General features: G+C 41.6%; 1 long non-coding RNA gene across 1 annotated transcript; it reads left to right on the top strand.

The window, feature by feature from the left end:
* Positions 1-2,791: 2,791 nt before the first annotated feature.
* LOC123947247 lies at positions 2,792-15,570 on the top strand. Its single transcript, XR_006819728.1, has 3 exons — positions 2,792-3,252; positions 14,187-14,469; positions 15,446-15,570. It is a non-coding gene; the product is annotated as an uncharacterized LOC123947247 (long non-coding RNA).
* Positions 15,571-16,065: the final 495 nt, after the last annotated feature.

The raw sequence follows: 16,065 nt of genomic DNA on the forward strand, positions 1-16,065 counted from the left end.
ATAATATAATATTTATTTTGAGTCCTTGAAAGAGTTCCGGTCTGTTCAATTTAGGCTTTTATGTTTCAGCACCACAGGGTTTTCTGTATAAAATCAAACAAACCCACAAGCAGAAGGAGCATCTGGAGTCATAGACTGGGCTTTGTCTAAAAGCCTCTTTTAGGGGCTGAGTTAACAACGAATGCGTATTTTGCCTGTTTGCTATGTAACATTAGTAGTGGAAAGCCAGGTTACTATTTATTTCATAGCTTTTGCCTTAAGCTTATCATTTTATTGGTGTGTGTGTGTGTGTGTGTGAAAGAGAGAGAGAGACAGAGAGGAATCGGGGAAAGGGAGAAAGAGTGAGTGAGTGAGACAGGGAAGGAGGGAGAGGGAGAGAATGAGAGAGACTAAGAAAATGTTTAGAAGCAAACTCTGACCCCTCTTTAGTAATTGGCACCCTTACACAAAGAGTAAAGGGCTTATTGCAACTTGGTGTGGGGTCAAGAACACTGAAATGAGGAAACCTGAATTTCACTTCCAGCTTTGATGTGCCTACTTGTGTGATGTTGAGCAAGTCACTTGCTTTTTCTGGGTCTTGATTTCTTCATCTGTGAAATAACGGAGAATAAAATTTAATTTCAAACCCTACCCAACTCAAACGTTTTGTAATTCTCTGAAATAAAATGAGTAGTGAATGCAGTCTTACTTCACCCGTCCTCACAAAGTAAATAGTATGTAGTAGCCGTACGTGTCCGAATGATTTGCTTCTTGGAAAGAATTGCATGAGAAAGTTGACTGCCTTAGAGGGCACTGTCTACATTTACAAATTTTTTTTTCTTCATTAACCTAGCAGGCTTTTTTTTTTTTTTTTTTTTTCTTGGAACCTATTGGCAACTTTGTGTTTATTATAGACAACATTTCAATTAGATCTTGTTCTTAAAAATGTGCTCATTATATAATAAAAAATTATTTTCTCTGATAGAAATGTTAGAATTTAGGCTTACCTGTATTTTACTTTTCTTTCTTTCTTTATTTCTTTCTTTCTCTTTCTTTTAAAGATTTTATTTATTAGAGAGAGAGCCCACAAGAGCAGAAGGAGTGGCAGAGGGAGAGGAAGAAGCAGATTCCCCACTAGGCAGGGAGCCAGATGAGGGACTCGATCCCAGGACCCTGGGGTCATGATGTGAGCAGAGGGCAGATGCTTAACCGACTGAGCAACCCAGGTACCCCTATATTCACCTATATTTTCTGTGACTATTTGATGATCTGTTCTTACCCCAGACTATACAATCCATGAGGGCAGAGAGATTATTACCAAACGTTTGGTTCACAATTTAATCCTAAAGTTTAGTGTAGTGCCTGGCACCTAGTATCTATTCTTGAGGAAAGAAATAATGTTTCAGTAGTCTGGCCAGGATGGTTTTGTATCAGATGCCATATATCCCTTTCGACCCATCCAAGGAAGCTTCTATAAAGAAAACCTGAGACTCAACGTATGGTCTTTCTGAGTTCTCTGGATTATATCACTGATGGGGAAGCATTTTCTTAGTTACTGGTTTCCTTTTTTTGGAGAGTAGAGATGGTGTTGATCTGGCTTGATAAATTTTCCATTATAATTTCCAGTGTTTTCCACTACAATTTCCAGTGTTAGAGAGTATGTGGATGCTATCTACTTTTTCTTATTGTCTGTAGAGAAAGGCTGTTTGTAAATCAAGGTTAAGCAGCTCATTGACGATGCCTCCTTCCCTACCTCCATGCAAACTTCTAGGACTCTTTATATAGGTCCGTAACTTCTATTTGCTAAAATACTTGATGAAGCATTCTGTCTCACCGTCTTCTGCAGGGGTGGTGTGACTCACTCCAGCAAGCCCAAGCAAGGCCAGAGTCAGGAGGAAGCCAACAGCTGCTGGATCTCCTACCGAACACACTGGCAAGAGGGGCCAGTGGGCAGGGCTTCAGTCTCCACATGCTTGTTATGTCCTAGCAATGTCCCGGCTCAGATCAGAGATATGGGTCATTTTTGTAATTTTCCTTCATCAGTCATACCTATACCAGTTGGAGCTTGGATATTCTGTGAAAAGCAACGCAATAATACTCATTTGAAGACTTGTGCAAAGATTAAGGTTATGGAGGGGTAAAAGAAAAAATATCTCAAGCCCCCTTCCTTTTTTCCTTTTTAATTTCTCCTTACCTGCTTCCACACCTCCTTTCCTTTGCCCCCGCCTGCCTTTCCTTCCTTCCTTCCTTCCATTTCAGAGAGGTGATAGGCTATAGCAAAAAGACGAAAAGACATACTACTTGGCATCTTGACTTTACCATTTTCTGCCAAGTCACTTTAACCTCTCTGAAGCTCCGTTCCCTCAGGTGTTCTTACAGCACGAGATTGTACTGAGGCTTAAGTTATATAATACCATCAGCTACTATTTATTAAACATCAAATATGTGCTTTATCCAATTTAATCTTCACAATAACGTGGCAAGCAAAATGCCTGGTCCCTGGTGGGAGACTTAGAAATAATGACCTGATGGAAATATTGGATGCTCTCCATAACACGTTTCTGGAGTAAGTGCTTACTTATTTAATTCTCAGGTGCTATTATTCATGTCATTATCCCCCACAGTCCCCGCCACCAAAGTGAAACTAGTCATTCATTCAATCAAGATATGCTCTTTGAGTATCTGCTATGGTCGCGGGGAGGGGGGAAAGGAAGCAAAGAGCAAGACAGTTCTTAACATCAAATGGGTTATAATTAGTAGAGGTTATAGATACGTAAACAGTTATAACCAAGTGGGGTGAGCGCACTGACAGTGGGAAACACAGTGGATGTTTAAGAAGGACCCCTGAATTCCAATTTGGGGGTTCAGGGAGGGTTCCTTGGAGGAAAGCATGTCTGTGCAGAGACCAGATTAGAGTTTAGAGTAGATGTAAAGGCATTGAGAGGAGGGGAACTCTGACGCCTTCTGGAAACAGAGCAGTTTGTTCTGGAATGCGAAAGGATCGCTGGAAGAGGAGGCTGGGGTGAGCAAGGCTGTTATTCACGGAAGGGCTCAGTGCCCATCCCGCAGAAACTGTCTGATCTCTCAGGCAGTCAGCTGTTGCTGCGTTCTCATTCCCCTCCTCCTCAGCTTGGCTCTGCAACCAGGGCCTGCTGTACGGCTGACTCCTGGGACTCTGGATCTGATGCGCAGGTGCTTAAGTCGCTGGACACTGAGTCACTGAAGCTGAGTTCTTGGTCCTGAGAAAGAAAGTCTTATCTTATTAGCAGCAAGGTAGGACATTCTTGGCCAGTTGGCTATGTCTAGCTACCACGGCTACCCTCATCTGAGGGGTGCCGGGCTATGGGGCAAGGAGGGTCTTGTCAAGGGTTTCTTTCTGGCCAGCATTTGACAGTCCGGGGCCCTTTTAGCAGGCCTGGGAATCTGAGGCCAGGCTGACAGAGAGTTGTCAACTCTCTTTCCACTGGGTCTCTCTGAATCTAAATTTGCCTTCTGGAACACCTGAGCAAGCCAGAGTCTGTGACATGATCACCTAATTACCATTTCACTTTTCCTGGGAACTGAGAGATAAACGAAATGTAGATCAGTGAGCTAGGTGGATGACCAGTTTATTTATTGACTCACAGATTGTTTATCTTTCGGCTACAGAAAGTACCATCCCGGCAACCAGGCCCGCCAGAGGGCAGAGAGAAGTCTGAGGGGTGCTCAGGGTGCACAGATAGGCAAGCAGGCAGCCAGTTCTCAGTCTTTGCCTTTCCCTTGTGGAACCGGTCAGATGTTACTTCACTCTGAGTAAGACGACCACGTACTTCATTGTCCAGTCCTGGACGTTTTGGAAAATGAAAGAGGCTGCCCGTAACTGCTGTCCATGGACAGCAGGCATAAGCTGGGATGTTCGAGCAAAGCCAGACGTAGGGTTGCCCTAACCATGAGCTCTCTCTGTTCGTCTGACAGCTTCCCCCTAGTTCACAGTGTCAGGGCTTTGGTGGAGAACCTGGGGCCCGGTCGTTTCTGGGTCTTGTCACAGCATTACTTTTCATGTTCCCAAAAGCAATTTTCGAAACAGTTCCCACTTTCTGAAATCCTCATGTTTCTGAAAGGTCGTATTAGGCATTTTAATACAAGACCATTGATTTCTAGTCCAAGCAAAGAAATGGGGTGGTAAAAAAAAAAAAAAAAAAAAAGGGAAACCGAAGAGAAGATAATCCTGAACAGGAAAAACTACAGCTGTATCTTCTGCTTTTTTATAATCTTTTCTTAATTAGAATGTGGAGGTGGAAACATCATTTTCTTTAAAGTGGCAGCCCTCCCAAGTCTGTATGTCCTACATTATTAGCTTTGATGCGACCAGACTCGATGGGAAGGGGTCAGTATCTGAGTTATTATTGTTTGTCCAGAGAGGCGACAAGGAAGAAAATATTTCACGTACAACTCACAGACGAGAGAGACTCGGGAGGCTCCGTCTTGACTTACGACTGTTTTCTTGTAAACACGTCTCTTGGCAAAATCATAGGGAAAATGTCAGTGTGCTGTGAAGCCGACAGCACCTCCGTTGCCGTAATTTTCTCCACCTCAAACTAAGCAGGTTGTGGTAGAGTTTGGTGACCACGTGTTACTTTCATTTTCAATTTCTTCCTCCCTTATAATAAATGTTAATAAAAGCAACATTTTTTAGCTCTTGCCCCCTAAGCGGAAGTTCTCGACCTAGGGAGATTTTGCCTCTCAGGGGTATGTGGTAAGGTTTGGACATACTTTTGCTGGTCGCACCTGGGGGTGGGGTGCCGTTGGCATCTCGTGGGGAGAGAAGGAGATGCTGTTAAACATCCTACAAAGCACAAGCTCCCTCCTCAAACAAATCAATGACCTGCCTCCAAATACCAATAGTGTCAAAGATGAGGAATTGCTCGGCAACATCCTCTTCATCCATTCGTTTCCTCACTCAACACTTAATTATTGAGTACCTACTGTGTGTCAGTCACGACACTGTTGAGGATGTGATATTGAACAAAACAGGAAAAATCCCTACGCTTCTCTAGTTTGCATTTTCATAGGAGGGATAGGTCCTAAATGAGAGACATAGAAAGTTACAAATGGGAAGGAGGAAAATAAAGTTGGGGAGAGGATAGGCAATGTCAGTAGGGAGCAGCAAGACTGAACCCTTGCCTTGCTCGTGGAGGTGGGTATGTTTGTCATGATTATGGATGGGGACACTGAGTCTAGAGAGGGGGAGTACTGTTCAAGGGAGACACTGCTCCAAAGAGACAGAGCCGGGATTTGATGTTGGAGCTGTCTGGTGCTTAAGGAGAAATTTCCACTTGTGCTATGCTATCTATTGTCACCAGAAACTAGGGTTGTCCTTGCTTCATTTTGATAGAATTCTCTTTCTCTAATTTGCTGATAACCACTGCTTACCCTGTTCAAACCATTCACTCTTAGTATCTGAATTTCTGTTAGACTATTCCCTGATTATATCCTTTGCCCAGACTCATTATCCTCATCACTTAAACACATTCAAAGCAACCTGTCCACTGTTTGAGAAATAAAGTGACAAAAAGTCCCTTCCTTTATTCTGCATGCCTCTTCACCTAGCCTATCCCTCTCCTCCTTTCATAGTTAATCTCTCCTCAAAAAGGGGCTCCACTCATGCTCTCTCTATGCTTCCCCAATTTACTGGTAATAGGGCTTTTCTACTCACTCTGTACAAACTGGTTTTCAAGGTCCACCAATGACTCTATAATTTGTTTTTATAAACTCTTTCTCCTTGCCCTTTCTTACTTGACCTCCTCCCAACATCTGGTGACCATGACCTTCTTTTTCCTGTGTCTGCCATACTTCTCTTGACTTCCATCTCTTAGATTTCCTTCTTCTTCTTTGACTTCTAAGTAGCCTTCATGGGTTTCTCTTCTCCTCATCCTTTTATAAACTTGTGTCCTTTAAGATCTTGACCTCAGTTTTATTTTCCTTTTAACCACTGTTTCTATGGATTTGTCATGTAGAGTAATTCCCAAGGTATATAACAAACTCTGCAATATGCTGAGATGTGAATGTGATTGGAATGCAGTGACAGTGTGATGTGCAAGTGTGAGGGACATCTCTGGTCTGTGAGCCTGGCCAGCCACCCAGAATCCACATTGCTGCACTCAACCGAGTGAGTTTTACAATATGGACTCCCTTCCCCCACAACCCCTGATGACTATAAGAGCTCCCTAACTGGTCTCTCTAGTCTCAGCTTCAGCTCCATCCTTTACTCTCACCATATTCATCCTTCCAAGGCAAACTTGATCAGGATCTAGCGTCTACCCCCTTGTAGCAGTCCATTTGGGCAACGGTGACAAAATAACTCAGACTGGCTGGCTTATAAACAACAGAAATTTCCTTCCCCCAGTCCTGGAGGCTGTGAAGTCTAAGATCAAAGCACAAGCATGATTGGGTGAGGTCCTCTTCCTGGTTCATAGATAGCTGGTTGTCTTCTTGCTGGATGCTCACATGGTGGAAGAGGTGAGGGAGCCCTCGGGGTCTTTTTTATTAGGGCACTAAGGACCTAATCACCCCCAAATTCCCCATGTCCAGATATCATCATAATGGAGATGAAGTTTCAACATATGAATCTGGAGACAGAAACATCCAGTCTTCACCACCCCTTCATCTTCACAAAATAATTAATCTCCAGGCATGTTTTGGAGCTGCTGCACAGCCATCACATTGGCCTGGAGTGCCCTCTTGCTCCACTCTGACTCCACAGTGTTGACCTTGGGAAGTCCTACTCATTCTGCAAGGCTCACCTTAAGTACTGCTTCCCAGATTTCTGGGCAGAGTACTATCTTATATTTGCCTCAGTTCCCACCACTTAGATTGTGTATTCCTTTAGGGTCAGGAGAAGAAAACTCAACAGCAAAGTTCCTGTCCTCAACCAAGCTGTTCTACTTATTACCTACTGAAAGCTCATTGTAAAGTTTTCCTACTATCTCCATTACAAATTACTGAATTTCTGTCACTAATTTGCTCGGTGATCCTGTGTATTTCACTCAACTCCTCTGATTTGTCATTTTATCAACTTAAATTCTGTCAAATAATGTTATTATTATAACTCAAAGAAATTATCAAATTCTCTGAGCTCTCCAGGAGAAAAGATGTCATAAACCAATGAGGAGATAAATTCTCATTCATTAAAACAATATTTTTGTTATCATTGTATTCAAACTTCAACAAGGTGAAACTATGTCCAAAGAAAAATAATCCCTCCTTGTATATCTTTAAAGCATAATACCACTTGTAATATAATAAAGCTTTATCATGTAATTTTTTTCTTACGCACACCATCATTTCTTCCCACCTTCATTTCTCCTAGCATTTTTGAAAAATTTAAGATTCTTCCTTGCTTTTTACAGGGCTTCTACTCCCCCCAGTGAAAGGAAAGTTTCATGTCAGAGAAGTGAAGAGATAAAATTTTACAATTATAAGTCCTTGATCATGATCCAAACTTTTTTCATGCCGTCAACAGCACTTACTGTCCCTACCTGGGGAGAAGCGAAGCATTGAAGAAGGAGGGGTAAGAGGAAAAGAGATGTAGATATGAATGCCCATTACCTTTATTTACTTCATTACTTCAAGTTTTAGAATTAAAATCATCTTTGAAAAACTTATCTCGGTGAAATGGGTAAATGTGAGTCAATGAATACTTGTAAGAGAAATAATGCAAGAGGAAGATTTCAGTCGGGGTATCTTTCCCTCTCAACACTTGTGTGTCCCATTGACATTTCCATGGAATATCTCCATGCATGGAAAACTGATGTTTAGATATTAAGGGTGGGGTGAATATGGAGAGAGAGAGAACAAAATTTATTGATTACAATCCCTGCCCTCTGTATTTATATAATTCATTTCACTTAAGCTCCCCAACAACTCTGTGTAGTATATTTACCTACTTTTGAGTTAAACACTATAGTTAGCAGTAAGTAGAGCCAAAATTGAAACCTAGGATTTTCTTTCTTTCTTTCTCTCTTTTAGATTATTATTTATTTATTTGACACAGAAAGAGAGAGAGTGAACAAGCCCAAGCAGGGGGAGCAGCAGGCACCCTGCTGAGCCAGAAGCCCAATGCAGGGCTTGATCCCAGAACCTTGGGATCATGACCTGGGCTGAAGGCAGCCGCTTAACTGACTGAGCCACCCAGGCACCCCAAAACCTAGGGTTTTCTAACTCAACATCATATCACAGTGATGCTCTAATATGTAGAAAATAAATGTCCTGGCCTCAAGAAGTTTATAATCCAGAAAAGAAATGCAAATGTCTCCGTAAGAAGCAGAACTGATAGACCATATATGTGTCCTATTTTAAGTACTGTAAAAATAACGCCATCTACATGATTATAAAGTTTCAGCCTCCTTACTAATAGAGCACCTACTTTTGAGTTGTTTTTTCCCTTAACAGTAATGCAGAAACATAGAGATACTCTTTGCAGACACTTTTTTTTAGCAGATGATGTAACATATCACACAGATTTTGAAGTCCTTCAGATTTCATGCCTTCACTTGCTATGCAAATTTGTTAAGTTATTTAATCTCAATCAGACTCAGTTTCCACTTTTTAATTTAGAAGGTGATACCTATTCTATAAAGTTGCTATAAATATCAAATAGATGTTTGATTCATGCGTAGTTCTCAAAAACGATGGTTGTGATGATTTGTGGCAGCCAATATTGTTGGCTTGTGTTTTGTTTTGTTTTGTTTTGTTTGAGAGAGCAGGAGAGCACAAGTGTCCTCACGTGAGGAGGGGGGAGGTGCAGAGAAGACGGGGAGGGACAGAGGGAGAAGTAGGCTCCCTGCTGATCAGGGAGCCCAACACAGGGCTACACCCCAGGACTCTGAGATCATGAGCTGAGCCAAAGGCAGATGCTTAATCGATTGAGCCACTCAGGCACCCCTGGCTTGTGTTTTGATACATTTCGATGCATTCTGGAGTTTTTTGGTGGTAGGTGGGGCCATGGCCCCAGACAGAGCCTCTGGACTTCCTGACCAACAGTGCTGGTCAACCTGAAATGTGCATCAAAGTAAGTATTGGGGAGACAGAGCGGAGATGCTAGGGTCAGGGAGATCCTGGAAAGAAGGAAACAAGGGTTTTGTTAAAAGTACTTTCAAAGTCAAGTCAAGGAAATGGCAGGGATATATGGGAAGAAAGTGGGAAAGGTAGGGATGGGGGACAAACATTTGTTTCTCCCACACTGAAAGTCTCCAAGAAGACCCTTCTTGGACCAAGGGTCACAGAATTTTCCTCTTAGTAAGGAAATCCTTTAGAAGGACTCACCTTTCAAAACAAAAATTATAAAGCAGTGGCACATGTTTTCATCCCCCTTATTTCATCTTCTAATGTAATACATTTAAAAAAGAAGTTGTTTCCCATAAACCTGATTAACTCTGAAGAGAGTCATAATCCATCTAAACCAATCCAAATGAAGGTAAAAGGAATAATCAGGCTCCCATTATGCAAAATGGTTCTCAGTTAATTTATTGCACTGAACTGAATAATCAGCTGTTAGGCTCTACATTACTTTCTTCACATTAGATCGAATAGCTTATTGCTGCTGGAGCTTATTTCATATCGCATAAAATTTGGATATATTACAATGGAGTAGATATTAGTCCATTATAAGAGACAGCCTTAAGTAGTTCATTTATAGGATCTCTCCATTTGGAAAATGGCAAGGAAGAAGAAGAAATGCAAACAAGGTAATGGACAGAGGGGGATTTATGTGCCTTGCCCACTGACCAGCTCTGTGGTGGGTGCCTGCCGTTGCCGCTCGGGGGCCTTGGAGACAAGCAGCATTTCCAGTGGGAAGAAAATCCAAAGAGAGTTTATGTTCCTTTTCAGGGAAGTGTTGACATTTTAATTACTTTCTGTTTTCTTTGGAGCTACATTTAAGAATTGGGAGCAAGTTAGAAAAATAAGAATTGGCTTTATTAGAAATCAGATGAATTGACACGCAGCCAGGAGCTGGAGAAAGTCCAGTCAGCTCTTGACAAACTCAAGTCTCCAGTAGGACCCAGAAAGCCAAAAAAAACTCAAGCCATTGGAAAAGTAACCAGAAGAATTCCTCCCCGGGTCTTACTGTCTCTGGGAGCAGACCAGGCCTCCAGGCAATCTAATCTTTTCCAGCCACGGGGCCCTTGTGCTTCACTTTGCTGGTTTTTTTCCTTTAAACTTTGGTCTCATGGGGTTTGCGAGGATCTGTAGAACGAGGATGCAAAGCAAAAAGAGAATGATCACGGAGAACTGGAATGAGTTGGGGATATTGGTGGGTTTAGAACGATTTAGTTTTGAAGTTAATCTGATACTTTGGGTATTTCGTAAAAGAAAACGGCCTGAGGAAACAAGGGTGGGACCAGAGTCAACAGCTTAGGGAGATATGATAGATTTGCACCCTCTCTCCTTGCACCTGGAGTTGCCTTGAATTGAATAAATATTTAGCAAACCCGGGGTACCTACATGTGTTCAAGGATCAGCAAATTTAAAAATAGTAACCTGGTACAAGAGTGAAAACACACACACACAAAAAAAACCAAACAACAAAAAACACAGCTCCAGCCAGCATGTTTGTGGTGCCCCAAAGGGTGGCGCCTGAGGACAGAAGCTCTCTGTGTCCTTTCCCCACCCTCCTTAGCCTCCCTCTGCTCCAGGGATGGTGTGGAAACACCATTAAGCTTAGACCTATCAATTCAGTCATAAATGGATCAAACGAAATTCCTAAAAATGATCTACTATTTACTCTGTGCCAGGTACTTTAAAAACACTGTTCGAATTTTCTTAAATTTGTTTTTTATTTTTTTAAATTTTATTTTACTTATTTAAGATTTTTACTTATTTATTTGAGAACTAGACAGTAAGAGAGAGCATGAGAAGGGAGAAGTTCAGAGAGAGAAGCAGACTCCCCGTGGAACTGGGAGCCCAATATGGGACTCAGGAACTCTGGGATCATGACCTGAGCCCAAGGCAGTTGCTTAACCAACTGAGCCACCCAGGCACCCAACACTATTTGAATTAACAAACAAACAAAAAAACCTATAAAGAGATATTATCCATACTATAGATATTGTTATTTTTGTTTCACACCTGACAACCGAAGCTTGAGCAGGTTCAGCAAATTCATAAACTATACACACTTTTACCATAAAACATTTCAAATATAAGCACAAAAGCCTCTAGGCTTATTTCACTTCACCCACTCAGGGTCAGTCTTTTTTGTCAACATCTACTGCACCCCATTACCTTGAAGCAAATCCCAGACATCATGTCCTCTCCCCTGTGTATCTTTCAGTATGCGTCTCTAAGAGGTAGGGATTCTTTAAAACAAAATAACTGCAATACCTTTATCACTCACACCCTGAAAACATTAACGAGAATCCCCAACAGCAAGCAATACACGATGTTCACTGATCCCCAGCCACCTTGAAATACAATTTTTTAAGGATTTTAAAAAACATTTTATGTACTTATTTGACAGAGACACAGTGAGAGAGGGAACACAAGCAGGGGGAGTGGAGAGGTAGAAGCAGGCTTCCCACTGAGCAAGGAGCCTGATGCGGGGCTGGATTCCAGGACCCTGGGATCATGACCCAAGCAGAAGGCAGCCACTGAATGACTTAGCCACCCAGGCACCCCTAATTTTTTTTTAAGTTTATTTGATTCTAAATCCAAACACCATCCCTCCACTGTGATTGCTTAATGAATCTCTCATGCCTCTTTAAATCTGTAGGTTCCCTCTTCGCTCATTTTTTTTCTTGGAATTCTTGATTAAAGAAACAGAGTTGTTTTTCCTGAAGATTTTCTAACAGTCTGAATGTTCTCGATTCCATTCTCTGAGGTGATCTCAAATATATTTATCATCTTGTATTTTGTACTTCCTATAAATTGACAGAGCTAGACATTTTTATCCGATTCTGGTTCCATATTTTTAGCCGGACTCGTGCATAAGGAGTGGCATAATTTCCCAAAGTGGAATGTACGTGTGTGCAATAGTTATCAACTACTGAGGGTTTTTTTGCTTAGATTCAGTATTTTGTTAGCTATTGCAAACTTCAGATATTCTAATTTTGCAGTTTAAAAAAACAGAAATTGTTTTTTAGAGCAGCTTTAAATTCACTGCAAAAACAAGGGAAAGGACGCGGAGTTCCCAAATCTACCCACTCTTCCACCTTCAGCCTCGTCCACTACTGACATCTAGCATCATAGAGTTGCTTTTTCGTGATGAACGAACCTACACTGACTCATCCTTCTCACCCACGATCCATAGTTTACATCAGGGCTCACACGTGGTGTTGACCATTCTGTGGCTTTCAACAAATACGGATTATTTCTTTCATTTCCTAACCAGAATATTTCTCCAAGGAGAGACTTCCCCCTCATTCCATAGCTGGTTATATGAAGTGAAGTTTATATGGGAAACCAAGGACAAATGTTTTATCTTTCCCTTTATCTACCAGTTTGCAGACTAATGAGCTGGTTCTCTCTGGTATCCTCTGAGGTGAACATAAACTTCCATACGGTTTTTACTGTTAGTATACTAAGAGCTCATGTATTTAAACACACTGGATGTGTTTCAGCGTTCTACTATATATGCAGGTATACGCGTGTATGTACATGTGTGGATACACATGCGTATGTTAATAACTCAGTGGTAAAGTTCTATGTCACTGATGTCTATAAATCTACCTTATTTTGCTGCCTCGATTTAAAAAAAGTAGTTCTTAAAGTAGTTTAAAATTTTATCTTAAAAGACTCTGTTCCAGGGCACCTGGGTGGCTCAGTGGGTTAAAGCCTCTGCCTTCGGCTCAGGTCATGATCCCAGGGTGCTGGGATCGAACCCCACATCGGGCTCTCTGCTCAGCAGGGAGCCTGCTTTCTCCTCTCTCTCTGCCTGCTTCTCTGTGATTTCCGTCTGTCAAATAAATAAATAAAATCTTAAAAAAAAAAAAAGACTCTGCTCCATTTACTGGCTGTTATAAGGATTCCCCTGAGTCTCCAAGGATGGCAGAAAACCTTGCTTTGTTGCTAGAAAAACATAAGCAGCTATTTATAGAGACATAAAAGCAGGAAAGAAGGGAGGAGGGAGAAGAAAAGGAGGAAGAGGGGTGCCCGGGTAGGTCAGTCGGTTAAGTGTCTGCTTTAGGCTCAGATCATGATCCTGGGGTCCTGGGATTGAGCCCCAGGGATTGAGCATCCAGCTCCTGCTCAACGGGGAGCCTGCTTCTTCTCCCTTTCCCTCTGCTTGCCCTCTTTGTGCCCTCTCTCTCTCTGTCAAATAAATGGATAAAATCTTAAAAAAAAAAAAGAGGAAGGAAAGAAAAACAGAGCAAACAAATGAGCATAAAAGATAAGCCAAGTAATTCATGGGCTATTGCGTAGTCTTGGAAAATGATCGTAGCAAATTTATTTATATAGTGGCATGTGATGTTATTGTGAAATAGTTAAGCAAGAGGCCTTGAGATTTGGGCTGCTTGGGTCAAATCTCCAGTTTGAATACCTTCTAGTTGGGTCAAATCTCCAGTTTGGATACCTTCTAGTTGTGCCTCAGCTCCCTCATCCATGCACTTGGGCCAAATCAGCAGAGGTCTATAAGGATAAGATAAACAGGTACATGTAGAGTGCTTAGATTGCTCCTAGTAAATGCTCAAAAAATGCTAGTTGATTTTGTCCTCCTTACAATGATGATGATGAGGATGGTGATGATGGTGACGGTGACGATAATGGTACGTAAATAGGTGGGTGGCAAAGTAGTGCCTGAGAAGAGCAAAACAGATTTGCTGAGTAACTACCAGGGGCAGGTGCTGAACTAGCATCTGTATTATATCTAATATATAACAATTACATATAGTATCTATGATTTGTTATCAACTTCAATACATTTTAAAATCTATCATCATTATTTATTATTTATTCAAGCACAGTAACAGGCATGGGGAAGGCACACACTCTACTGGGCAATCCTGTGACGTTTTGCTAACACCTGCTGAGAACTTTTATAAGACCAACGAGGTTACGGTGCTAGCAAGGAGCCGAACTTTAAATATCCTGTAAATAGAGCTTCACGGGCAAATCCCAGTAAACATGGCCAAGCACCGAAGTGGGCAGGGAGGCACTAGTGAACCGCATAATTCTGGTATGGCCCATGGCAAATCAGTATCAGTATTCACCGAAGTTTTGTCCCTACACAGGAAAAGAAAGAAAAGAAGAACAATTTTCGAATCACTCCTCCAACCATGGAAATGATTTTAATTACCAGTTCATCTGTTGGCAGACTCTTCTGGCAGATGTACCTGCGACTTGGAGGGATGACAAATGAACTGATTCCTTACTCCAGAGTGGACACTGATAGCACTTGCTGGATGTGCTCTCAGAAAAGAATCCCGGGCAACAATGCATCTGGCACTCGGCTCGAGGAATTTGTCATGTCATTGACATGTGCAGCCTCCATTGTCCACACCACCCCGACAGCAGGTCCTTTCTGTTTCAAAGAAATTGCAGTCTGAATTAATATAATTAGAATGTAACTGCTATTCACTGCACAAACTCCTCATTTCCAGGAGTACAGATCTGATAGCCTGTCTGGGCGCAAAATCTTCCCAGTGATGACTGGAGGGGAGCGAGCCGATGACACAGTGACAGAATAGACACTGTTTCATCAGCCCTTTTAAGTACCAACTATGGAAATATAGGAGGAGAAGCACACTGTCCTATCTGGCATGTGTAAATAGAAACAGCCTTCAAGATTACCAGGCTGTATAGATTTTCAAAGAATATGTAGAATAGCGTGTCTGAAGTAAGAGAAAAAATGAAATAGGAAAGATGGTGTTCTCTTCCGAAAAACAGCTACATGAAGTAGAGTAGAGAATTCATGGATAGAGCTACCGAATGAAAAGGTGGTTGGAGGACTTCGTTTATTCTTTACTGTATCACTGTAAAGAGCCAGAGTCATTACCTAAGCAATTAACACCAAGTAAACAATTTGGGTACTAGATTCTTGAATTTCATTTCTTGCCATTGTTATGTTACTACAAACACCTGATAATAGATATGGTGGAAGCCTACATCAGCATCTTTTTTTGGGCGGGGGGGGGGGGGGGTGGTGGGGGTGGGATAAGATTGGCTTACATTCTTTTAGATATCTTGGCATTCTTACCTTGAAGGTAAGAATTTTAGGGGATTTTCATTTTAGGGGAATAATGACCTGACATGTGTAGGCTGGTGCTCATGAAGAATATAAAGTGTATCCTTGTACATATTTGTGTTCCTCCAGAATGTATATATGTTGAACCCTTAGCCCTCAGTGTCATGGTATTTGGAAGTCGAGTCTTTGGGAGGTGATTAGTTTAGAGGAGATCATGACATTGAGGTCTCATGGTGGGATTAGTGTCCACATAAGAAGGAGACATAAAGAGCATGCACTAACTTTCTCTCTTCCATGTAAGGACAGAGCAAGAAGTTTGCCATTTGCAAGCCAGGAAGAGAGCTCTTACCAAGAACTGAATGAACCAGCACCTTGACCTTGGGCTTCCCAGCCTCTAGAACTGGGACAAATAAATTACTGTCGTCTAAGCACCCAGGCTGTGGTATTTTGTTATGGCAGACTGAGCTGACTCACAGTGCATAGAGGCCCATTGGGTTAATGAACAGTGAGGAGGGAAAATGGTTTCAGTTTTTTTTGTTTTTCTTAGAAGCACATATGGATCTTCATCTGAACTTCTGTGTCAGAAATTTCAATAATGGAAATACGGAGAATGGGTAATACATTATAAAAATTAGGCCAAGGTTTGTGAATGACAGATTTCCAGAGATGAATACCTGTGCCCCTTTTAATTTTCAACCAAATACACTTTATAAACCAAATACATTACAGTAACGAGCTTTGTATACTTTAGGTTTCCTTTATAAAGTCTGGACACACCTTTCTAATCAGTATCTTGGAAAAATCAGGAGTAATGATTTCTTGCCTCCAGATTCTCCATGGAGTGTCTTCCTTGCTTCCCCAACCTGGAGGGATTGCCTATTATCTTCCATTAGCTAGCAAATTTTCAGAATTAGGTGAGCTTCAGA

This window comes from Meles meles, chromosome 7 (assembly GCF_922984935.1).
Source record: "Meles meles chromosome 7, mMelMel3.1 paternal haplotype, whole genome shotgun sequence".
Classification (NCBI taxonomy): Eukaryota; Metazoa; Chordata; class Mammalia; order Carnivora; family Mustelidae; genus Meles; species Meles meles.